At 47.3% G+C, this 23,353-nt stretch overlaps 22 non-coding genes across 22 annotated transcripts; all 22 read right to left on the reverse strand.

The window, feature by feature from the left end:
* Positions 1-13,236: 13,236 nt before the first annotated feature.
* On the reverse strand, positions 13,237-13,399 carry LOC119454724 (U1 spliceosomal RNA). Its single transcript, XR_005192654.1, has one exon. It is a non-coding gene; the product is annotated as a U1 spliceosomal RNA (small nuclear RNA).
* A 303-nt stretch (positions 13,400-13,702) lies between these two features.
* On the reverse strand, positions 13,703-13,865 carry LOC119454695 (U1 spliceosomal RNA). The gene has a single exon (XR_005192626.1). It is a non-coding gene; the product is annotated as a U1 spliceosomal RNA (small nuclear RNA).
* Positions 13,866-14,168: 303 nt separating this feature from the next.
* On the reverse strand, positions 14,169-14,331 carry LOC119454696 (U1 spliceosomal RNA). Its single transcript, XR_005192627.1, has one exon. It is a non-coding gene; the product is annotated as a U1 spliceosomal RNA (small nuclear RNA).
* A 303-nt stretch (positions 14,332-14,634) lies between these two features.
* On the reverse strand, positions 14,635-14,797 carry LOC119454697 (U1 spliceosomal RNA). Its single transcript, XR_005192628.1, has one exon. It is a non-coding gene; the product is annotated as a U1 spliceosomal RNA (small nuclear RNA).
* Positions 14,798-15,100: 303 nt separating this feature from the next.
* Positions 15,101-15,263, reverse strand: LOC119454699 (U1 spliceosomal RNA). Its single transcript, XR_005192630.1, has one exon. It is a non-coding gene; the product is annotated as a U1 spliceosomal RNA (small nuclear RNA).
* Positions 15,264-15,565: 302 nt separating this feature from the next.
* Positions 15,566-15,728, reverse strand: LOC119454700 (U1 spliceosomal RNA). The gene has a single exon (XR_005192631.1). It is a non-coding gene; the product is annotated as a U1 spliceosomal RNA (small nuclear RNA).
* A 302-nt stretch (positions 15,729-16,030) lies between these two features.
* Positions 16,031-16,193, reverse strand: LOC119454701 (U1 spliceosomal RNA). The gene has a single exon (XR_005192632.1). It is a non-coding gene; the product is annotated as a U1 spliceosomal RNA (small nuclear RNA).
* A 302-nt stretch (positions 16,194-16,495) lies between these two features.
* On the reverse strand, positions 16,496-16,658 carry LOC119454702 (U1 spliceosomal RNA). Its single transcript, XR_005192633.1, has one exon. It is a non-coding gene; the product is annotated as a U1 spliceosomal RNA (small nuclear RNA).
* Positions 16,659-16,961: 303 nt separating this feature from the next.
* Positions 16,962-17,124, reverse strand: LOC119454703 (U1 spliceosomal RNA). Its single transcript, XR_005192634.1, has one exon. It is a non-coding gene; the product is annotated as a U1 spliceosomal RNA (small nuclear RNA).
* A 303-nt stretch (positions 17,125-17,427) lies between these two features.
* LOC119454705 (U1 spliceosomal RNA) lies at positions 17,428-17,590 on the reverse strand. The gene has a single exon (XR_005192635.1). It is a non-coding gene; the product is annotated as a U1 spliceosomal RNA (small nuclear RNA).
* Positions 17,591-17,893: 303 nt separating this feature from the next.
* Positions 17,894-18,056, reverse strand: LOC119454706 (U1 spliceosomal RNA). Its single transcript, XR_005192636.1, has one exon. It is a non-coding gene; the product is annotated as a U1 spliceosomal RNA (small nuclear RNA).
* Positions 18,057-18,359: 303 nt separating this feature from the next.
* On the reverse strand, positions 18,360-18,522 carry LOC119454707 (U1 spliceosomal RNA). The gene has a single exon (XR_005192637.1). It is a non-coding gene; the product is annotated as a U1 spliceosomal RNA (small nuclear RNA).
* Positions 18,523-18,825: 303 nt separating this feature from the next.
* Positions 18,826-18,988, reverse strand: LOC119454708 (U1 spliceosomal RNA). The gene has a single exon (XR_005192638.1). It is a non-coding gene; the product is annotated as a U1 spliceosomal RNA (small nuclear RNA).
* A 303-nt stretch (positions 18,989-19,291) lies between these two features.
* On the reverse strand, positions 19,292-19,454 carry LOC119454709 (U1 spliceosomal RNA). The gene has a single exon (XR_005192639.1). It is a non-coding gene; the product is annotated as a U1 spliceosomal RNA (small nuclear RNA).
* Positions 19,455-19,757: 303 nt separating this feature from the next.
* Positions 19,758-19,920, reverse strand: LOC119454711 (U1 spliceosomal RNA). Its single transcript, XR_005192642.1, has one exon. It is a non-coding gene; the product is annotated as a U1 spliceosomal RNA (small nuclear RNA).
* A 303-nt stretch (positions 19,921-20,223) lies between these two features.
* On the reverse strand, positions 20,224-20,386 carry LOC119454712 (U1 spliceosomal RNA). Its single transcript, XR_005192643.1, has one exon. It is a non-coding gene; the product is annotated as a U1 spliceosomal RNA (small nuclear RNA).
* A 303-nt stretch (positions 20,387-20,689) lies between these two features.
* LOC119454713 (U1 spliceosomal RNA) lies at positions 20,690-20,852 on the reverse strand. Its single transcript, XR_005192644.1, has one exon. It is a non-coding gene; the product is annotated as a U1 spliceosomal RNA (small nuclear RNA).
* Positions 20,853-21,155: 303 nt separating this feature from the next.
* Positions 21,156-21,318, reverse strand: LOC119454714 (U1 spliceosomal RNA). The gene has a single exon (XR_005192645.1). It is a non-coding gene; the product is annotated as a U1 spliceosomal RNA (small nuclear RNA).
* A 303-nt stretch (positions 21,319-21,621) lies between these two features.
* LOC119454716 (U1 spliceosomal RNA) lies at positions 21,622-21,784 on the reverse strand. The gene has a single exon (XR_005192646.1). It is a non-coding gene; the product is annotated as a U1 spliceosomal RNA (small nuclear RNA).
* Positions 21,785-22,087: 303 nt separating this feature from the next.
* LOC119454717 (U1 spliceosomal RNA) lies at positions 22,088-22,250 on the reverse strand. The gene has a single exon (XR_005192647.1). It is a non-coding gene; the product is annotated as a U1 spliceosomal RNA (small nuclear RNA).
* Positions 22,251-22,553: 303 nt separating this feature from the next.
* On the reverse strand, positions 22,554-22,716 carry LOC119454718 (U1 spliceosomal RNA). The gene has a single exon (XR_005192648.1). It is a non-coding gene; the product is annotated as a U1 spliceosomal RNA (small nuclear RNA).
* Positions 22,717-23,019: 303 nt separating this feature from the next.
* Positions 23,020-23,182, reverse strand: LOC119454719 (U1 spliceosomal RNA). Its single transcript, XR_005192649.1, has one exon. It is a non-coding gene; the product is annotated as a U1 spliceosomal RNA (small nuclear RNA).
* Between the last annotated feature and the right edge of the window lie 171 nt (positions 23,183-23,353).

Consider the following 23,353-nt stretch of genomic DNA (forward strand, 5'->3'; position numbering starts at 1 on the left):
GAAAGCACGCCCGGAAAAGCACAGCGTTAATGCTAGGCAGTATACACAAGATTTATGACGATTATTGTCGTGTGGCGACATTGCATTCGAAAGGATCACAATATCAAAACGTGTGCGTACGTTTGGCTAAGACCACGCCTGGCTCAGAAAAAAAAAGAAAAATAAATAGACATCTAAGTTCAACATTTTTTCCCTTCCTGCTGTACGCGTTCAGACGAAAGTGTTTCAATGATTTCTTTGTTCTTTCATAAAGCGGTGACGTCATGGAATGTATGCTTTCGACGTATTTTCGGCGTGACGTCGATCCTCATGCAAGCTATCTGTGCTCGCTGCTTTAAAGTAATCCGAATATTAGGCTATAGCTTGACTGCAGGTAACGTGGCCATTGTAGTATTAAAGAACGCACAAGTCTTCCGCCCAACAATGGCGCCCCGCTTACTGCACCTTAGTTATTGCTTACTCTGTTACAGTAAGTAGGTCAATGAACGACTTTCAAAGAGCAGAAGCTAAAGGCGGGAGGCGGCACCAAATCTTGAAGTTCCCGGTGCAGATCGAACACGAAGCCATACAAAAGTATTGCACACTGCATTCGAAAATAAATGACACGTGTAGGCGCGAAATAAGCTCTCGAGGAAAGTGTGAAGCTCGTTTTCCAGCAATATTCAAATGTCCGAAATGGCGGAGACACTGTTAAACCGGACATTTGGCCGAGCAGCTGGTGAATGGTTCCCTGTTTTTGTACGTTGACGTATGGTGGGAATCGATGCACAAGAGGCAGAACGACGACTCTAGCCAAACATCGTTGAGCTTTTAGGCAGTGCATGGGTGATCATGTTTTGGGAAAATGATGCGTTGTGGAAAACGCAGCTTGGCACTTCTCCAAAGGTTCAATACTAAGAGAAAGTCGTTATCCGTTTGTTCTTCCACGTAAGTAAATAAATCCTTCCCGCCGAGTAAATGCAAATGCCGTTTTGAAGGAGTAATCTCTCTAAAGTGATTAGTGTATATTGATTATGGCATACATTTAGGCCATTGCAAAGACAGCTATTCAGAGCTAACTACGTGTAGTCGGCGTGAAAAGTTTACAGGACAGGGGATCTCGGAGAAAAAAAAAGTCTCAGTTTCGCCCGAAAGGCGAAGCTTTGATTGCGATATCGAATTAGTACACAGCCATACGAAGTAAGCATACTAGTTTTATCGGCCGTATGAACTTGTAAGCATAGGCATACTAACTAAATTAACAAGCAGGGTACCACGCGCGCACAGGCAAGCATGAACACATCTCACTCGATCACCGCGGAAACTCTGTCAAAACGCTGGAGTGAGGAAGCGCAGCTGCAGCGGCGAGCGAATTGACCGTGCTGACTGGCGCGCTTCCTCCCCACTTTCCTCCCTCGCGGGCGCGAGATTGAGCCGCCATCGTCCGCTCACCCTCGTACGCTTTCACTCGCACATACGGCTTACGGCGCACGGCGACGATGTTATCGCCCTTGGACTTTATACGTAACGTCACGGCGACGGCGACGGCAGAAATGCGGTTCGAGTGTCCATATAATTGCTATCGCAATAAAAGGAAGTCATGAGCCTTGGCACGCAGCCTGAATTACATTTGCTTCGTGTGCTATAGCGTACGTTACCAACGTATAGTGGCGTTATTTTATTGGCTGCAAACTAAAACTTGTCTAGAATTCTGATAACTGATCCTACAATCTTTTCATGTCGACTGCGGAGACTACTGAGCCGTCGCGAAGAACACGTAGCGTCGAAAATACTGCGAAAATATGTTCCACGTTGTCACCGCCTTTGCAGAAAACGACGAATGCCAGTGGAAAGAAGGAGCGCTCCTTTTTAGTAAAGAACAAGACTTTCATTTCATTTTAGAAGTAGAAAAAAAAACAAAGTTACAAGTAAGCCTCGAATATACTCGCGGTGACGTTCCAGCACAGGCGTGAATGAACTGTGTCCACACGTGGTGTCTTCCTGTATTTGTCGCGTAATAGATATGTACAGGTCAACATTTGTACGGGTCTCCTGTGTCTTTTCGATGCTTTAGTTGAAATACGCTGTGCTTATCTTGGCCGAGCACCATGCACAGCAAAAAGAAACTTTTACATCCTTTGGGGGCTTGTCTTTTCTCCGAAAAGTATTCGACATCAATCTTGCGTATGCATTTCCTTAGCAAGCGAGGTAGCAATCGCACTGCGCATTCTGTTCGTGACCTGAGAGTACAGTGATCGCAACGCTAACTGAAGGAAGTGACCCCCCCCCCCCCAAAAAAAAAAAAAAATATGTCGATTATTGCTGGGAGACAAAGAAGCCCCTAAAGTGTGCAAACGTTCCTTAATGTGCAGCACTGACTGTGTAAAACCTGCCGACGGCTGATTGTAATAGCGCCCGTTAGCACATCATTGCGCGTAGCATCTAGAGTCCTGAGCTGATAATTCCGTGACGGCTTACGTCCCACGGATGCAAACTGCGGACGTGATGCCTCCACACGACTGACGTAATAAAGTCAACGGTCGTGTGTGTATATATATTGCGTAGCGCCAGAATGTGACGGTGGAGGCCGAAATGTTGAGTATACCCTGCTGTGTTGCACAGAAGCCGAAGTAGCTTGGAAGAGCTCCGCAAGCGCAGATGTCCATTTTTTTAAAGTATATGTTCCATTACGATGATGTATAGCAGTAGCTATTAGCTACTGACGTAACATAAAAAAAGTGTCATTACGCTACGCATATGGTCGATTTCTTGGAGTTATATGCCTGCTGGCGATCAGCCAAAGCCTTTGTCGCAGATTGTGTGTTTGTCCGTACAAACACACTCGCGGTTGTTCTGTTACCCACTGCGGTTGCTTAGTGGCTATGACGTTATGCACCTGAGCACGGGATCTCGGGTTTGACTTCCGGCTGCGGCGGCCGCATTTCAAGGGAGCCGAAGTCAATAACGCTAGTGTACTAAGATATAGGTGCACTTTAAAGGGACACTAATTAAAATTAATAAGTATAGAGCTAGATCGACAGATCATTCGTTTAGAAGCCTATCATCATTTTCTGTGTGCCAATATGTCACTTTGTTGCGTATTAAATTGCCGTCGGTTATATCGCTGCTGCTCCTCAGTTCGAACCACCCGCGCCAAAACGAACAAGTTGACGTAATCGTCCCGTGACGACCTTCCATGCCGCCCTCTGTGAATCGGGCAGTGCCGACGTCACACAAAGGTACCATTGATCCACAAGAGGTGGCGTGCTGTTCCGATTTTCAATTTTGGTCCTTTTTCTCGCTTACGAAAATACCTGTTTTCGCTACGAAAGACAAATTAGTTATTAGAGAAGCCTAATCTTTCAGTCTAGCTCGACCTAACATCAAGGAGGTTGTGCCTAATATATTTTCCTTTAATGTCCCTTCAAAGAAACCCAGGTGATCAAAATCATTTCACAACGCTCGGCTAAGGTGTCTCTTAGAGCCCAGTGTTGCATTGTGACGTTAAACTCTACGAATCAATCTGCCAGCTTTGTTTCCAGGTAGACAAACCAATGGTGAGCGCAATGGCGCGCACGGTTGCGCGAATGACAAGACTACGAATGAAGTCTGCACAACGATACCCACGCTTTCATCTTGCATAAATAGTGTGTGGACTAATGGCCTCGACAGAGACGGCAAAGGCAACGAGCAGATTGGCAGACAGAGTGGCGTTTCTTGAAGCGAAGCTGTTAAGGAGAGTTCCGCAATCGTTATTTTAGGGTGTCGTGCTCGCTATCTAGTGTCAAAGAACAGCCAGAAACGCAACCTGCATCGGAGTCACGAATTTTCACTTTGAAACGCTATTATCGATGATTACAGAATAAAAGTAACCTTACGTATACCTCACACGATTTCGGCTACTGTTTGTTGGCCGTTTTGTCCTGCTGTCTCTTATACCAATTGTGCTGCCTGTTTGAATGCGACAGCCATGCATCCTCGATGTTCGCAAACAACACTCGGCGAGTTTTACAAATCGTACATAGAGGACTCCTTTTGCACTCATTGGCAGCGTCAATTCAACAGCGCCTGAGTCGGACAGAGCATGTCGCATTTCCTAAGGGTATTTGGACTTTCCGTATAATTGCTGTCGCAATAACATATTGTCGGCAGTTCTTGAAGTTTTCAGGCGAGCAGGCCTTCAGCTCAACTCAGCCAAATACCGTTTTGGCCACCGTTAAATCACTGTGCTTGGCCACCTTGTAAGTGCTGAAGGCGTGCAACCTGACCCAGAAAAAATTCGTGTTGTCAAAGACTTCCCTATACCACGTTCTACTAAAGACGTACGGAGCTTTGTCGGCTTGCGCTCATATTTTCGACGTTTTGTCAAGAACTTCGCTGACGTTGCCCGTCCACTCACGCAACTCTTCAAGAAGGAAACGTCATTTTCTTGGGGTCCTGAACAGGCCACTGTGTTTCAAAAACGCTCACGACGTTACTTACGTCACCACCCATCTTGGCCCATTTTGACCCGTCAGCCCCCACTGAACTTCGCACCGACGCCAGTGGACATGGCATCGGCGCTGTTCTCGCCCAGCAGCAACAAGAACGCGACCGCGTCATCGCCTATGCCAGTCGTCTTCTTTCCTCTTCAGAGTGCAAATTTTCGATCACTGAGCGCGAGTGCCTCGCACTAGTTTGGGCTGTTGGAAAGTTTCGACCATACTTGTTTGGCCAACAACGACCAAGCGCTGATAGCGTGTGCAAGACGTCTTCAAGGTGCCGTCTTCATTGCGACTCCTCATGATAAGAGCGCTCAATACCGTGAGAAAAAAAAATCGAAGCTCCGCCCGATAGGCGAAGCATCGATTGCGATAGCAAATTAGTGGACAGATATACAAAATAAGGATAGTAGTTTTATCGGTCGTATAAACTTGTAAACATAGGCATACTAACTAAATTAACAAGCATGGTGTCACGCAAGCAAGACTTGTGTAGGAGTGAGCCTACAGTGACTTTAGAAATGGGATTTTGATGTACATAGGTATACACTTCGCACTCATTTGTTTCACTTTTGTTAATCATTTAGATGTGCAGCCTCCGGCTTCTTTAGCTATATAGCTATATATCTATAGCTAGCGAGAACACTATAACATAGTCGTACGTCGTCCTGAAGGAAACATCGCATTAGCCGACTCTTGCACAGGAGAGTGTTTAATGCACTTGAGAGTACTTCTGCCGGTCTCGCTGATTATCGCCGCTTAAATGCGCTAAAATGACGCGTGATGGACGCTCGCGCGATATAGCTAAAAATGCGGGAGACTGTACATTTTGTTCGTGCGTTCATTTTTTTCCGTCGGTTCTTCTACTTATCAAGTTGAGCCGCACAGTAAAGTTGCGATTTGCTTTGTTTAAGTTTATTCAAAGCTCATTTTCCTAGTTTATTCTCCGTGGTCCGAGGAGCTCTGCCGAACGTGTGATAAGTGACGGCACACAATAAAAACATGTACTTTGATCGCAACTTTGTGACAATGATCCCGTATTCATTGGTCATTTATCGACTCGTTATCTTTACTATGAAGATGTTCTGAATGAATTTTATTGATATTGCCGCATAATCATTTGTTTCCAAGCAACGCAGCTCCGTTGCGCAAAGCCGCCCGAAGAACAGCAGCGCCTAGTAAATATGGTCACTCGAAATTCGATCACCCATTCTGTACGAATACTTAAGTAAACGCGTTATTTCCCCACCTGCAGAACAAAACAGCGGGTGTCATGCAACCAAGTTTCCGTTGCACCGTATACAAACTACCATGCCAACAAGCGGTCGTAACGCGTTTAAAAACGATTGCAGGCTACAGCAAGCATTACATGACCGCGTGAGGCCGCTTATTCAATAGTGCTGCTTGACTATAAAAACCTCTGAAATATTACCTCCTTAACTATGAATTCGAAATTATGCGTTTCCATGGTATTTTTGTCCGCATAAAGCCCCTGTGCGGCCTACAAATCGCTCATATGCACGTGCACCGGCAACGCGTCCCTCGGAGCGGGCACGATAATGGCGGACGCCGTAGTAGACGCCGCGGTTGTCTCCACCCTGTACGGAGCGGTTAAGTATTGAACGTAGCGAAACACCAGTAAAGGGCAGAATTAAACGACCAGGAGTAAGGAAAAGACGCAGAAAGGATGATAATAGAGAAGGTAAAATTTGCTACATTAACATGCAGGGTGGCCGCAAGCAGGAAAAATGGCTGGAAATTCAAACGCAGCTGAATGATGAAGCGATTAGCGTGTACGCCTTGACCGAAACGCATCTACGAGATTTGGAGCAGCCACCTGTTATTGACAGTTTGGTATGGGAAGGGTGCAACAGAATGACCGGGTCAAGGAAAGGCGGAGGCGTACTAGTTAGGCGAGGTCTGCAGTGGCAAAGGATAAAAGATACATGTAAGGAGCATTTATGGATTAGCGGCACATGGCAAGGTAAAAAGACGTGGCTGAGAGTAGCTTACCTATGGAGAGGTAGTGATAGCAGAGAAAAAAAATAAGGAATTGGTTGATTGCATTAGAAGTGATATTAATGAGTTCAGTAAATCGATCCAGGTGATATTAGTGGAAGATATGAACGCGCACATGGACGATTTAGACGGATATACTGATTACAACGGCTCTCTAGTGCTGGGTCTATCTGTGTAATGAACAGAATCTTATAGTAGTTAACAGGGAAAATAAGTGTCATGGACAGGTAATGTGGCAATGCGGAAACAGGCAGTCATGTATCGACTATGCCTTAGTCTCAGAAATGATCTACGAACAACTAGACCAAATGATAATAGACGAAAATGAAAAACGTAGCCTGGGTAGCGATCATAGACGTCTAGTATTAAAGTTTGGGAGATATAACAACGCAGAACACGAACCAGTAGCCTCATAATTTTTAAAAATGAATGGACAGCAAATAACAGAGATCGCAAACAACATAGAGAAGAAGATTGAGGTGTAAGGAAGAAGAAGTGCCGGTTAGCCAGGTGCATCTCCGGTGTATGAAATACGACGAAGAAGTGCCGGTCAGTCAGGCGCATCACCAGCGCTTTTACGCACGGGGCTTGTCCTGACTGCTCGCAGGGTTCTGACTGCCGCACCGAGTTCGACCTCTCAATCCTGTCAATAAACACCTTGACAGAGACTTTTCCTACGGCAGTCTGGGAATATAAGGAACTGGTGGACGTTATGCAGTATGAAATAAGGCGGACACGGCAAAACAATTGTTGGATTGGCAAGAGGAAACCACGTAAGTGGTGGAACAAGGAAATTAAAGAAGCTATAGAAGAGTGTAAAGAGGCATCTAGGGCTCATCGAGAAGCCAAAAAGTTGGGACTACAAGAAGAAAAGGTGCTCCTTAGATGGAATACATACCGAGAAAAGAAAAGGGTTGCGAGTGAGCTCGTGCAAGAGAAAATTTAATGCGCAAGTGAACGTTGGGCTGCATAACATTCACAAAAGAGACAAAGGTGCCCCAAAAATATTCTGGAACCATATAAAAGCACTCGGAGCTCCAACTGAAAACTCTCAAACGGCTATAAGGGATGAAGACGGTAACATCCCACGAAGGAGACAATGCGCTGCGGTACATCACAGACGTTATTGGGGATAACTTCGGCACGAGAAAAAGCGTAGTTCAGACAACAGATCCAGCAACAGCGGAGAGGCCTGAGAGATCAAAATTTAGCATAGAAAGCTTTTATTGGAAAAAGGCAGCAGAAAATGTCCCTAACAACACGGCAGCAGGACCCGATGAAATCCCAATACAGCTAATCAATAGGTTCCCCCCTACCCCGCGGGGAACCATTGATGACGTATAATGAGATCACTAAGCTATTACTATCTGTCAAGACGGGTATTCCCCCTCCCGCACCCTGCCTTATGCAGGGCGTGGGCAGTGACCCCTCAACTTTTACAAGCTCGTGCGTATCCTAACCTTGCGGTTCTTCACGCTATATACCCTGAAAGGTATCCCAGTGCGGACTGCCCTGCCTGTGGACTAACGGCAACATTGAACCATGTGTTGTGGGAGTGTGAAGCCATCGGCTCCGCCTTCAGCGAGGATAGGTGGGCTGCGCCTTTGGGCAGCCCCGAACTCAACGACCAAACCCTGGCCGTCCAGGAGTGCCCGCGATCGGGCCGTCAAGCTCGGCTTGCCGGTCCCTACGTGGGACTAGCCGGGTGGCGCGGGGTGTCCCCTGCGTCTTCTCTGGACCTCAATAAAGTTATTTCACTCACTCACTCACTCACAGCTAATCAAAAACCTCGGTCCAAAGAGCAAGGCACTGCTGACTAATGCCATAGAGCAAGTGATTAGAACAAAGAAAATTCCCGTTGAATGGCGTGAAAGCAACTGCGTGGTGCAAGTTAATTCTGAGTAATGGCTCCACTGTGGCTGTTGGTTCGTTCTATAGGCCTCCTGGCAATGTAACACCACAACCATTGTTTACCTTAAGCAATATTTTGTCATCTCTCGACACAACTTATGTAATGCTTGCTGGCGATTTTAACCTGCCAGATGAGTCTTTGCTGCATAGAGCTATCAAGGAAATCACGAATGTTCACTAGCTATATCAGCTCGTGACAGCCCCTACGAGGGTCTGCAGTACTAGAGCAAATGTGTTACTTATTCTTTTGCAATGATCAAAGCCTTGCATCTTCTGTTGTTACAGTGCCGGGAATTAGTGATCATGACGTTGTGGTTGTTAAAATGTGTTGTGGCACAACAACAAACTTCAGCGCCACGCAAAGTGTTTTTATTTATGAAAGAGGGGACTATGTCTCCATTTCAAGGAATCTTGACGCTCAGTTTTCCGAGTTTCAAGAATTATGTTTGTGTTCTGACGTGAACACTATGTGGAATGTACTGAAGAGAAAACTGTTATCGCTAACACAAACTTTCGTCCCATCGCGAATCTTATCTGCCAAACACCGAGATGATAAGCTTTGGCTGAACAAGGAAATTCGAACCCTCATAAATAAAAGAGATCGTCTATACCGTAAATATTGCCAGACGAGAGACACTGAAGCGTACATGCAGATGAAAAAACTTGGAAAGAAGATAGCCAAAGATTAGCGAGAGGCAGAGGGTGCATAATTAAGTAACTTAAGTAATAAAGTGAAAACCAACCCTAAGCTTGTCTGCAAATACGTTAAAAGAAAGACTAAATCTCACGGCGCTATACCAGATATAATTGATGGTAATAAATACATTTCCGATAATGCGAGCAAAGCTGATTGTTTTAACCGGTATTTCCAAACGGTGTTTTCAGTGTCGTCAGCTGTTCAAACTGCAACATACAATATAGGAGCGTTATCGGAAATGGCTGAGTTAGAGGTTTCTGAACAGGGTGTTGCATTTCTTTTAAAGAACCTTACAGCAACTTCAGCGTCAGGTCCAGATCAGGTATCGAACTTCATTCTCAAAAACTGTGCTGCTTCCATTAGCCCGTTTCTCACAGCTGTGTTCAGAAAATCTTTATCGCAAGGGGCATTACCTGATGACTGGAAACGAGCAAATGCCATTCCCATCTAAAAGAATGGTGACAAAGCGAGAACCTGTAATTATCGGCCTATTTCTTTAACATGCGTGTCCTGTAAAACCCTTGAGCATATCATTTATACAAATTTAATAAACCACCTTCAGGCTAACAACTTTTTCTGTCCTACACAGCATGGTTTTAGAAAAGGATTTTCCTGTGACACGCAACTAATAGAATTTACACATGACATCGCTGCAACGATAAGTTCTGGTGGCCAAATGGACTGTATTTTCCTCGATTTCAGCAAGGCTTTTGACACTGTAACACACTCGCTCCTTTTGCTAAAATTATCGTGCCTTAACATATCGGCTAACACACTTGCATGGTTACAAGCCTATCTTTCATGCCGAAAACAATGCACCGTTCTTGATGGCGCGTCATCATCACATGTATCTGTCTTATCGGGCGTGCCAGAAGGCTCCGTTCTGGGGCCGCTTCTTTTTTTTTTTATTTATATCAATGATCTTGCTGAATGTGTGACCAGTCATGTCAGGTTGTATGCAGGTGACTGCTGCATATATCGCGATATAAAATGTACAAAGGATTCGGAACAACTGTAAAAAGACCTCGACTCAGTATTAGCGTGGTGTAGCAAATTGAAAATGAAGCTTAACGTGTCAAAGTGCAGTGTCGTTAGGTTTACGAAAAAAAAGCAGCCTCTACTTATAGATTACTGCATGGAACAGACCCCACTACGTGTTGTTACGGAATATACGTACATAGGGGTCGTCATTAACAGCACACTGTCCTGGAATGACCATGTTCATAGGGTATCAGCAAAAGCCAGCCGCGTTTTAAACTTTCTACGACGTAATTTCAGGAAAGCACCTTCTGTTCTTAAGGAAGCTCTATACGTATCAAATGTACGCCCAATACTGGAATACGCCTGCACCGCCTGGGACCCAGCAACTAAAGTAAATATCGATGAACTGGAGCGTGTCCAGAAACGTGCCGCCCGGTTTGTGACGGGCAATTACAACTTCACGAGAAGCTCAAGCGAAATTGTCAACGCATTGGGATGGCCCTTACTTTCATCAAGGCGTAAATATGTCAGATTATGTCTTTTCTATAACATATTACACGACAAAACAGGGATCAATAAACATAACTACATAAAGTCACCTAGCTACATTTCATCACGAAGGGACCATCCTTTGAAAATACGCGAATATATGTGCCGAACAAACGCTTTTGCAAATGCATTTTTCGCTAGAACAATACATGAGTGGAATAGCCTTCCGGGGCGGATTGTACACACTCACTGTCTTTCCTGAACTTTTAAAAGAGCATGTGTTGACATAGTGTTTTTTTTTAATGTCATAGGCAATTGTCCTGCCTATGTATTCTTACCATATATCGGATGCTGTTTAAACTGTTGCATATTGTATTGCATGATGCCATTTATGTATTTTTGTATAGCAAACCCCCTACAACAATGCCCCTAGAGGGCGCTGTAGGTACATGTATAAATAAATAAATAAATAAATAAATAAATAAATAAATAAATAAATAAATAAATAAATAAATAAATAAATAAATAAATAAATAAATAAACCTCATCTACAAAGACAAAGGAGATAAACATAAGATGAGCTCGTACAAGCCAGTTACAGTAACGTCGGTGATATATAGAATGGCAATGCAAGGCATAAAATCAGATCTGTCGAAGTGGGTGGAGAAAAAAAGATGTATTGGGGGAACTACAGAATGGGTTCTGGCGAGGCAGACGCTTAGATGATAATATGTTTGTACTAACTCAGTGCATAGAGGTCTCAGTAGCTCAGAAAAGACCTTTATCGATATCATTTCTAGATATTAAAGGAGCTTATGACAACGTAAACAGGGAACTGTTAAGGGATATTCTTAAGCACGAAGGCATAGATGACGATTTGATGGAGCTGCTGAGGGAGATATATAGAGAAACCGAGTACAAGTTGTATGGCAAGGTCGAAAAGGTAATGAAATGGTGGGAATTCACCAAGGATTGAAGCAAGGATGTCCTCTGTCTTCATTGTTGTTCACGCGTTACGTTAAGCGTATAGAAAGGTGACTGGAATGCAACGAATTAGGGCTTAATTTATCCTACATGCGTATTGGACAAATGGTGCAACAAAAGGTCCCTGGACTGCTGTACGCAGACGACACTGTGCTACTAGCGGACACTAAAAAAATATTTACAGATACCTACGAATATCTCTGGCAACGCAGCGACAAATCTAGGCCTTAAGTTTAGCACAGAGAGATTAGGAATTATAATCTCTAATGAAGAGACGAGTAACTTCGTGGTGTCAATTCAACAGCAAGTAATGCCCCTAGTGAATCAATATAAGTGCCTCGGCGTACACATAAACGATAGAAAGAATTACTCAAGCAACCACCAAAATCATCTGAAAATAAAGGGGAAGCGGAATGCAGCAATAATGAAACACAGAGCACTGTGGGGCCACAATAAGTATGAGGTGGTGCGTGGAATCTGGAAAGGAGTATTGGTGCCAGCGATAACATTCGCAAATGTCATTCTATGCTTAAAATCGGATATCTTGTCGGGGTTGGAGAGAGAGAGCAAGGGGAGGAAAGGCAGGGAGGTAAATCAGAAGAGCAACCGGTTTGCTACCCTGCACTAGGGGTAAGAGAAAGGGGAATAGAAAGAGTGAAATAGGGAGAGAATGAGTACAGAGTACACTTGGGACGATGTACAGGGACACTATTGGTGGTCTCTTAAACCAGTGCACTTCAAATACTGTACTAATGCACGCATCGCTTTTTGTGCCAGTGACGGGTGTAGCCACGGTCCGAGTATCTTTGACTCAGAAGTTAACCAAAGATGAGTAGGCCGGTTAGCTTTGGGAGCCAACGGTAGAACCACAAATGAGGAAGAGCAGGATGACATGGGTTGGGCGTCTTTTGAAGTCAGAGAAGCACAGAGCAAAACTAGTTTTGAAGAAAGGCTCAGGAACACGGATGAAAATAAATGGGTGACTAAAGTGCACAAGTATCTGCACATGAAAAGCATCAACACAGAATGGAGGAAGAGGTCAAGGAAGTTGGCAACCAAGTACAGGATAATCGAAACAGTAAATAGACAACCAGGAGTCACCAGAAAAAAAAGTGAGAGAAATAGAGACAGTTAATTGGATGCAAATAATGGAAAGAAGAAGGACCATAGGGATTTACAAGAATGAGAATAAAGAAATTAGAAGGGATAATCTGTACGATAACACAAAGGGCTGTTCCTTGCTATTTTAGGCTCGAGCCGGTTGCCTAAGGACCAAAACATACCGGAGCAAATATTCGGAACTAGATGAGATATGTGTATGCTACAGTAAAGATCCAGAGACAACTCAGCACATCCCAATGGAATGCGACGGGATCCACCCAACGAGAACCGTAGGTAACGTGCACACCCAGAAGCGCTTTGGTTTAAAGTGGAAGGAAACATCAACAGATCAGCCGTAGAGATAAGCAAGAGACGATTAGAGTACTGGTGGAAAAAAAGGAGGGAAAAGATGGATACGACCTCATATCTTAAAATCATAGGTAGCGGTACACGCTAAATTATAAAAGATTAATTAAAGGTATACAAAAATGCCAAATAAAGAACATGTATAGTATATACCTCATTACTTCCGGACACTTAAGTGCAATCCACGCATTCAAACTGACACAGATCTCACTTTTCATTTGTGCATGGAAGGGGCTGGCGCGCACGCCGAGCCCCACTACCAAAAATTACATGTCTCATCTGCCCCGGTTTGGGGTAGTGGCGTGCTTCAGCCAACCGCAGTGCAATGGTAAGGCCTCGGCACGGGGCGCCGACCGCAATGATCATCGGAAGCCCGACACCAGGTAAGTATGCTGAGGAACGCGTCGGCATAACAGGCCATTCTAAAGAGCGCACCATATGAAGCGGGAAGTCTAGAGTACTCTCCATGAAACAGGAAACTCTGCTAAACAATGAAAACACGGTAAGTTACCTACTGCAACGCAGAAGCCCTCCACCCATACAACTGTAAACCTAGCAGGCATTAATTCCAAATTACAATGGCTATATTATCCAAATTATGAGAAAGCGTCCTGTTCCCAAGCACTGATGCGCGGTCACAACAGGGGTCGCTGCATGAAAACTGACACTGATCTCACTTTTGATTTGCGCATGGAAGGGGCTGGCGCGCACGCCGAGCCCCACTACCAAAAATTACATGTCCCATCTGCCCCGGTTTGGGGTAGTGGCGTGCTTCAGCCAACCGCAGTGCAATGGTAAGGCCTCGGCACGGGGCGCCGACCGCAATGATCATCGGAAGCCCGACACCAGGTAAGTATGCGAAGGAACGCGTCGGCATAACAGGCCATTCTAAAGAGCGCACCATATGAAGCGGGAAGTCTAGAGTACTCTCCATGAAACAGGAAACTCTGCTAAACAATGAAAACACGGTAAGTTACCTACTGCAACGCAGAAGCCCTCCACCCATACAACTGTAAACCTAGCAGGCATTAATTCCAAATTACAATGGCTATATTATCCAAATTATGAGAAAGCGTCCTGTTCCCAAGCACTGATGCGCGGTCACAACAGGGGTCGCTGCATGAAAACTGACACAGATCTCACTTTTGATTTGCGCATGGAAGGGGCTGGCGCGCACGCCGAGCCCCACTACCAAAAATTACATGTCCCATCTGCCCCGGTTTGGGGTAGTGGCGTGCTTCAGCCAACCGCAGTGCAATGGTAAGGCCTCGGCACGGGGCGCCGACCGCAATGATCATCGGAAGCCCGACACCAGGTAAGTATGCGAAGGAACGCGTCGGCATAACAGGCCATTCTAAAGAGCGCACCATATGAAGCGGGAAGTCTAGAGTACTCTTCATGAAACAGGAAACTCTGCTAAACAATGAAAACACGCTAAGTTACCTACTGCAACACAGAAGCCCTCCACCCATACAACTGTAAACCTAGCAGGCATTAATTCCAAATTACAATGGCTATATTATCCAAATTATGAGAAAGCGTCCTGTTCCCAAGCACTGATGCGCGGTCACAACAGGGGTCGCTGCATGAAAACTGACACAGATCTCACTTTTGATTTGCGCATGGAAGGGGCTGGCGCGCACGCCGAGCCCCACTACCAAAAATTACATGTCCCATCTGCCCCGGTTTGGGGTAGTGGCGTGCTTCAGCCAACCGCAGTGCAATGGTAAGGCCTCGGCACGGGGCGCCGACCGCAATGATCATCGGAAGCCCGACACCAGGTAAGTATGCGAAGGAACGCGTCGGCATAACAGGCCATTCTAAAGAGCGCACCATATGAAGCGGGAAGTCTAGAGTACTCTTCATGAAACAGGAAACTCTGCTAAACAATGAAAACACGCTAAGTTACCTACTGCAACACAGAAGCCCTCCACCCATACAACTGTAAACCTAGCAGGCATTAATTCCAAATTACAATGGCTATATTATCCAAATTATGAGAAAGCGTCCTGTTCCCAAGCACTGATGCGCGGTCACAACAGGGGTCGCTGCATGAAAACTGACACAGATCTCACTTTTGATTTGCGCATGGAAGGGGCTGGCGCGCACGCCGAGCCCCACTACCAAAAATTACATGTCCCATCTGCCCCGGTTTGGGGTAGTGGCGTGCTTCAGCCAACCGCAGTGCAATGGTAAGGCCTCGGCACGGGGCGCCGACCGCAATGATCATCGGAAGCCCGACACCAGGTAAGTATGCTGAGGAACGCGTCGGCATAACAGGCCATTCTAAAGAGCGCACCATATGAAGCGGGAAGTCTAGAGTACTCTTCATGAAACAGGAAACTCTGCTAAACATGAAAACACGCTAAGTTACCTACTGCAACACAGAAGCCCTCCACCCATACAACTGTAAACCTAGCAGGCATTAATTCCAAATTACAATGGCTATATTATCCAAATTATGAGAAAGCGTCCTGTTCCCAAGCACTGATGCGCGGTCACAACAGGGGTCGCTGCATGAAAACTGACACAGATCTCACTTTTGATTTGCGCATGGAAGGGGCTGGCGCGCACGCCGAGCCCCACTACCAAAAATTACATGTCCCATCTGCCCCGGTTTGGGGTAGTGGCGTGCTTCAGCCAACCGCAGTGCAATGGTAAGGCCTCGGCACGGGGCGCCGACCGCAATGATCATCGGAAGCCCGACACCAGGTAAGTATGCGAAGGAACGCGTCGGCATAACAGGCCATTCTAAAGAGCGCACCATATGAAGCGGGAAGTCTAGAGTACTCTCATGAAACAGGAAACTCTGCTAAACAATGAAAACACGCTAAGTTACCTACTGCAACACAGAAGCCCTCCACCCATACAACTGTAAACCTAGCAGGCATTAATTCCAAATTACAATGGCTATATTATCCAAATTATGAGAAAGCGTCCTGTTCCCAAGCACTGATGCGCGGTCACAACAGGGGTCGCTGCATGAAAACTGACACAGATCTCACTTTTGATTTGCGCATGGAAGGGGCTGGCGCGCACGCCGAGCCCCACTACCAAAAATTACATGTCCCATCTGCCCCGGTTTGGGGTAGTGGCGTGCTTCAGCCAACCGCAGTGCAATGGTAAGGCCTCGGCACGGGGCGCCGACCGCAATGATCATCGGAAGCCCGACACCAGGTAAGTATGCGAAGGAACGCGTCGGCATAACAGGCCATTCTAAAGAGCGCACCATATGAAGCGGGAAGTCTAGAGTACTCTCATGAAACAGGAAACTCTGCTAAACAATGAAAACACGCTAAGTTACCTACTGCAACACAGAAGCCCTCCACCCATACAACTGTAAACCTAGCAGGCATTAATTCCAAATTACAATGGCTATATTATCCAAATTATGAGAAAGCGTCCTGTTCCCAAGCACTGATGCGCGGTCACAACAGGGGTCGCTGCATGAAAACTGACACAGATCTCACTTTTGATTTGCGCATGGAAGGGGCTGGCGCGCACGCCGAGCCCCACTACCAAAAATTACATGTCCCATCTGCCCCGGTTTGGGGTAGTGGCGTGCTTCAGCCAACCGCAGTGCAATGGTAAGGCCTCGGCACGGGGCGCCGACCGCAATGATCATCGGAAGCCCGACACCAGGTAAGTATGCGAAGGAACGCGTCGGCATAACAGGCCATTCTAAAGAGCGCACCATATGAAGCGGGAAGTCTAGAGTACTCTTCATGAAACAGGAAACTCTGCTAAACAATGAAAACACGCTAAGTTACCTACTGCAACACAGAAGCCCTCCACCCATACAACTGTAAACCTAGCAGGCATTAATTCCAAATTACAATGGCTATATTATCCAAATTATGAGAAAGCGTCCTGTTCCCAAGCACTGATGCGCGGTCACAACAGGGGTCGCTGCATGAAAACTGACACAGATCTCACTTTTGATTTGCGCATGGAAGGGGCTGGCGCGCACGCCGAGCCCCACTACCAAAAATTACATGTCCCATCTGCCCCGGTTTGGGGTAGTGGCGTGCTTCAGCCAACCGCAGTGCAATGGTAAGGCCTCGGCACGGGGCGCCGACCGCAATGATCATCGGAAGCCCGACACCAGGTAAGTATGCGAAGGAACGCGTCGGCATAACAGGCCATTCTAAAGAGCGCACCATATGAAGCGGGAAGTCTAGAGTACTCTTCATGAAACAGGAAACTCTGCTAAACAATGAAAACACGCTAAGTTACCTACTGCAACACAGAAGCCCTCCACCCATACAACTGTAAACCTAGCAGGCATTAATTCCAAATTACAATGGCTATATTATCCAAATTATGAGAAAGCGTCCTGTTCCCAAGCACTGATGCGCGGTCACAACAGGGGTCGCTGCATGAAAACTGACACAGATCTCACTTTTGATTTGCGCATGGAAGGGGCTGGCGCGCACGCCGAGCCCCACTACCAAAAATTACATGTCCCATCTGCCCCGGTTTGGGGTAGTGGCGTGCTTCAGCCAACCGCAGTGCAATGGTAAGGCCTCGGCACGGGGCGCCGACCGCAATGATCATCGGAAGCCCGACACCAGGTAAGTATGCGAAGGAACGCGTCGGCATAACAGGCCATTCTAAAGAGCGCACCATATGAAGCGGGAAGTCTAGAGTACTCTTCATGAAACAGGAAACTCTGCTAAACAATGAAAACACGCTAAGTTACCTACTGCAACACAGAAGCCCTCCACCCATACAACTGTAAACCTAGCAGGCATTAATTCCAAATTACAATGGCTATATTATCCAAATTATGAGAAAGCGTCCTGTTCCCAAGCACTGATGCGCGGTCACAACAGGGGTCGCTGCATGAAAACTGACACAGATCTCACTTTTGATTTGCGCATGGAAGGGGCTGGCGCGCACGCCGAGCCCCACTACCAAAAATTACATGTCCCATCTGCCCCGGTTTGGGGTAGTGGCGTGCTTCAGCCAACCGCAGTGCAATGGTAAGGCCTCGGCACGGGGCGCCGACCGCAATGATCATCGGAAGCCCGACACCAGGTAAGTATGCGAAGGAACGCGTCGGCATAACAGGCCATTCTAAAGAGCGCACCATATGAAGCGGGAAGTCTAGAGTACTCTTCATGAAACAGGAAACTCTGCTAAACAATGAAAACACGCTAAGTTACCTACTGCAACACAGAAGCCCTCCACCCATACAACTGTAAACCTAGCAGGCATTAATTCCAAATTACAATGGCTATATTATCCAAATTATGAGAAAGCGTCCTGTTCCCAAGCACTGATGCGCGGTCACAACAGGGGTCGCTGCATGAAAACTGACACAGATCTCACTTTTGATTTGCGCATGGAAGGGGCTGGCGCGCACGCCGAGCCCCACTACCAAAAATTACATGTCCCATCTGCCCCGGTTTGGGGTAGTGGCGTGCTTCAGCCAACCGCAGTGCAATGGTAAGGCCTCGGCACGGGGCGCCGACCGCAATGATCATCGGAAGCCCGACACCAGGTAAGTATGCGAAGGAACGCGTCGGCATAACAGGCCATTCTAAAGAGCGCACCATATGAAGCGGGAAGTCTAGAGTACTCTTCATGAAACAGGAAACTCTGCTAAACAATGAAAACACGCTAAGTTACCTACTGCAACACAGAAGCCCTCCACCCATACAACTGTAAACCTAGCAGGCATTAATTCCAAATTACAATGGCTATATTATCCAAATTATGAGAAAGCGTCCTGTTCCCAAGCACTGATGCGCGGTCACAACAGGGGTCGCTGCATGAAAACTGACACAGATCTCACTTTTGATTTGCGCATGGAAGGGGCTGGCGCGCACGCCGAGCCCCACTACCAAAAATTACATGTCCCATCTGCCCCGGTTTGGGGTAGTGGCGTGCTTCAGCCAACCGCAGTGCAATGGTAAGGCCTCGGCACGGGGCGCCGACCGCAATGATCATCGGAAGCCCGACACCAGGTAAGTATGCGAAGGAACGCGTCGGCATAACAGGCCATTCTAAAGAGCGCACCATATGAAGCGGGAAGTCTAGAGTACTCTTCATGAAACAGGAAACTCTGCTAAACAATGAAAACACGCTAAGTTACCTACTGCAACACAGAAGCCCTCCACCCATACAACTGTAAACCTAGCAGGCATTAATTCCAAATTACAATGGCTATATTATCCAAATTATGAGAAAGCGTCCTGTTCCCAAGCACTGATGCGCGGTCACAACAGGGGTCGCTGCATGAAAACTGACACAGATCTCACTTTTGATTTGCGCATGGAAGGGGCTGGCGCGCACGCCGAGCCCCACTACCAAAAATTACATGTCCCATCTGCCCCGGTTTGGGGTAGTGGCGTGCTTCAGCCAACCGCAGTGCAATGGTAAGGCCTCGGCACGGGGCGCCGACCGCAATGATCATCGGAAGCCCGACACCAGGTAAGTATGCGAAGGAACGCGTCGGCATAACAGGCCATTCTAAAGAGCGCACCATATGAAGCGGGAAGTCTAGAGTACTCTTCATGAAACAGGAAACTCTGCTAAACAATGAAAACACGCTAAGTTACCTACTGCAACACAGAAGCCCTCCACCCATACAACTGTAAACCTAGCAGGCATTAATTCCAAATTACAATGGCTATATTATCCAAATTATGAGAAAGCGTCCTGTTCCCAAGCACTGATGCGCGGTCACAACAGGGGTCGCTGCATGAAAACTGACACAGATCTCACTTTTGATTTGCGCATGGAAGGGGCTGGCGCGCACGCCGAGCCCCACTACCAAAAATTACATGTCCCATCTGCCCCGGTTTGGGGTAGTGGCGTGCTTCAGCCAACCGCAGTGCAATGGTAAGGCCTCGGCACGGGGCGCCGACCGCAATGATCATCGGAAGCCCGACACCAGGTAAGTATGCGAAGGAACGCGTCGGCATAACAGGCCATTCTAAAGAGCGCACCATATGAAGCGGGAAGTCTAGAGTACTCTTCATGAAACAGGAAACTCTGCTAAACAATGAAAACACGCTAAGTTACCTACTGCAACACAGAAGCCCTCCACCCATACAACTGTAAACCTAGCAGGCATTAATTCCAAATTACAATGGCTATATTATCCAAATTATGAGAAAGCGTCCTGTTCCCAAGCACTGATGCGCGGTCACAACAGGGGTCGCTGCATGAAAACTGACACAGATCTCACTTTTGATTTGCGCATGGAAGGGGCTGGCGCGCACGCCGAGCCCCACTACCAAAAATTACATGTCCCATCTGCCCCGGTTTGGGGTAGTGGCGTGCTTCAGCCAACCGCAGTGCAATGGTAAGGCCTCGGCACGGGGCGCCGACCGCAATGATCATCGGAAGCCCGACACCAGGTAAGTATGCGAAGGAACGCGTCGGCATAACAGGCCATTCTAAAGAGCGCACCATATGAAGCGGGAAGTCTAGAGTACTCTACATGAAACAGGAAACTCTGCTAAACAATGAAAACACGCTAAGTTACTTACTGCAACGCAGAAGCCCTCCACCCATACAACTGTAAACCTAGCAGGCATTAATTCCAAATTACAATGGCTATATTATCCAAATTATGAGAAAGCGTCCTGTTCCCAAGCACTGATGCGCGGTCACAACAGGGGTCGCTGCATGAAAACTGACACAGATCTCACTTTTGATTTGCGCATGGAAGGGGCTGGCGCGCACGCCGAGCCCCACTACCAAAAATTACATGTCCCATCTGCCCCGGTTTGGGGTAGTGGCGTGCTTCAGCCAACCGCAGTGCAATGGTAAGGCCTCGGCACGGGGCGCCGACCGCAATGATCATCGGAAGCCCGACACCAGGTAAGTATGCGAAGGAACGCGTCGGCATAACAGGCCATTCTAAAGAGCGCACCATATGAAGCGGGAAGTCTAGAGTACTCTTCATGAAACAGGAAACTCTGCTAAACAATGAAAACACGCTAAGTTACCTACTGCAACACAGAAGCCCTCCACCCATACAACTGTAAACCTAGCAGGCATTAATTCCAAATTACAATGGCTATATTATCCAAATTATGAGAAAGCGTCCTGTTCCCAAGCACTGATGCGCGGTCACAACAGGGGTCGCTGCATGAAAACTGACACAGATCTCACTTTTGATTTGCGCATGGAAGGGGCTGGCGCGCACGCCGAGCCCCACTACCAAAAATTACATGTCCCATCTGCCCCGGTTTGGGGTAGTGGCGTGCTTCAGCCAACCGCAGTGCAATGGTAAGGCCTCGGCACGGGGCGCCGACCGCAATGATCATCGGAAGCCCGACACCAGGTAAGTATGCGAAGGAACGCGTCGGCATAACAGGCCATTCTAAAGAGCGCACCATATGAAGCGGGAAGTCTAGAGTACTCTTCATGAAACAGGAAACTCTGCTAAACAATGAAAACACGCTAAGTTACCTACTGCAACACAGAAGCCCTCCACCCATACAACTGTAAACCTAGCAGGCATTAATTCCAAATTACAATGGCTATATTATCCAAATTATGAGAAAGCGTCCTGTTCCCAAGCACTGATGCGCGGTCACAACAGGGGTCGCTGCATGAAAACTGACACAGATCTCACTTTTGATTTGCGCATGGAAGGGGCTGGCGCGCACGCCGAGCCCCACTACCAAAAATTACATGTCCCATCTGCCCCGGTTTGGGGTAGTGGCGTGCTTCAGCCAACCGCAGTGCAATGGTAAGGCCTCGGCACGGGGCGCCGACCGCAATGATCATCGGAAGCCCGACACCAGGTAAGTATGCGAAGGAACGCGTCGGCATAACAGGCCATTCTAAAGAGCGCACCATATGAAGCGGGAAGTCTAGAGTACTCTTCATGAAACAGGAAACTCTGCTAAACAATGAAAACACGCTAAGTTACCTACTGCAACACAGAAGCCCTCCACCCATACAACTGTAAACCTAGCAGGCATTAATTCCAAATTACAATGGCTATATTATCCAAATTATGAGAAAGCGTCCTGTTCCCAAGCACTGATGCGCGGTCACAACAGGGGTCGCTGCATGAAAACTGACACAGATCTCACTTTTGATTTGCGCATGGAAGGGGCTGGCGCGCACGCCGAGCCCCACTACCAAAAATTACATGTCCCATCTGCCCCGGTTTGGGGTAGTGGCGTGCTTCAGCCAACCGCAGTGCAATGGTAAGGCCTCGGCACGGGGCGCCGACCGCAATGATCATCGGAAGCCCGACACCAGGTAAGTATGCGAAGGAACGCGTCGGCATAACAGGCCATTCTAAAGAGCGCACCATATGAAGCGGGAAGTCTAGAGTACTCTTCATGAAACAGGAAACTCTGCTAAACAATGAAAACACGCTAAGTTACCTACTGCAACACAGAAGCCCTCCACCCATACAACTGTAAACCTAGCAGGCATTAATTCCAAATTACAATGGCTATATTATCCAAATTATGAGAAAGCGTCCTGTTCCCAAGCACTGATGCGCGGTCACAACAGGGGTCGCTGCATGAAAACTGACACAGATCTCACTTTTGATTTGCGCATGGAAGGGGCTGGCGCGCACGCCGAGCCCCACTACCAAAAATTACATGTCCCATCTGCCCCGGTTTGGGGTAGTGGCGTGCTTCAGCCAACCGCAGTGCAATGGTAAGGCCTCGGCACGGGGCGCCGACCGCAATGATCATCGGAAGCCCGACACCAGGTAAGTATGCGAAGGAACGCGTCGGCATAACAGGCCATTCTAAAGAGCGCACCATATGAAGCGGGAAGTCTAGAGTACTCTTCATGAAACAGGAAACTCTGCTAAACAATGAAAACACGCTAAGTTACCTACTGCAACACAGAAGCCCTCCACCCATACAACTGTAAACCTAGCAGGCATTAATTCCAAATTACAATGGCTATATTATCCAAATTATGAGAAAGCGTCCTGTTCCCAAGCACTGATGCGCGGTCACAACAGGGGTCGCTGCATGAAAACTGACACAGATCTCACTTTTGATTTGCGCATGGAAGGGGCTGGCGCGCACGCCGAGCCCCACTACCAAAAATTACATGTCCCATCTGCCCCGGTTTGGGGTAGTGGCGTGCTTCAGCCAACCGCAGTGCAATGGTAAGGCCTCGGCACGGGGCGCCGACCGCAATGATCATCGGAAGCCCGACACCAGGTAAGTATGCGAAGGAACGCGTCGGCATAACAGGCCATTCTAAAGAGCGCACCATATGAAGCGGGAAGTCTAGAGTACTCTACATGAAACAGGAAACTCTGCTAAACAATGAAAACACGCTAAGTTACCTACTGCAACACAGAAGCCCTCCACCCATACAACTGTAAACCTAGCAGGCA

Source organism: Dermacentor silvarum, chromosome 5 (genome assembly GCF_013339745.2).
Source record: "Dermacentor silvarum isolate Dsil-2018 chromosome 5, BIME_Dsil_1.4, whole genome shotgun sequence".
Lineage (NCBI taxonomy): Eukaryota > Metazoa > Arthropoda > Arachnida > Ixodida > Ixodidae > Dermacentor > Dermacentor silvarum.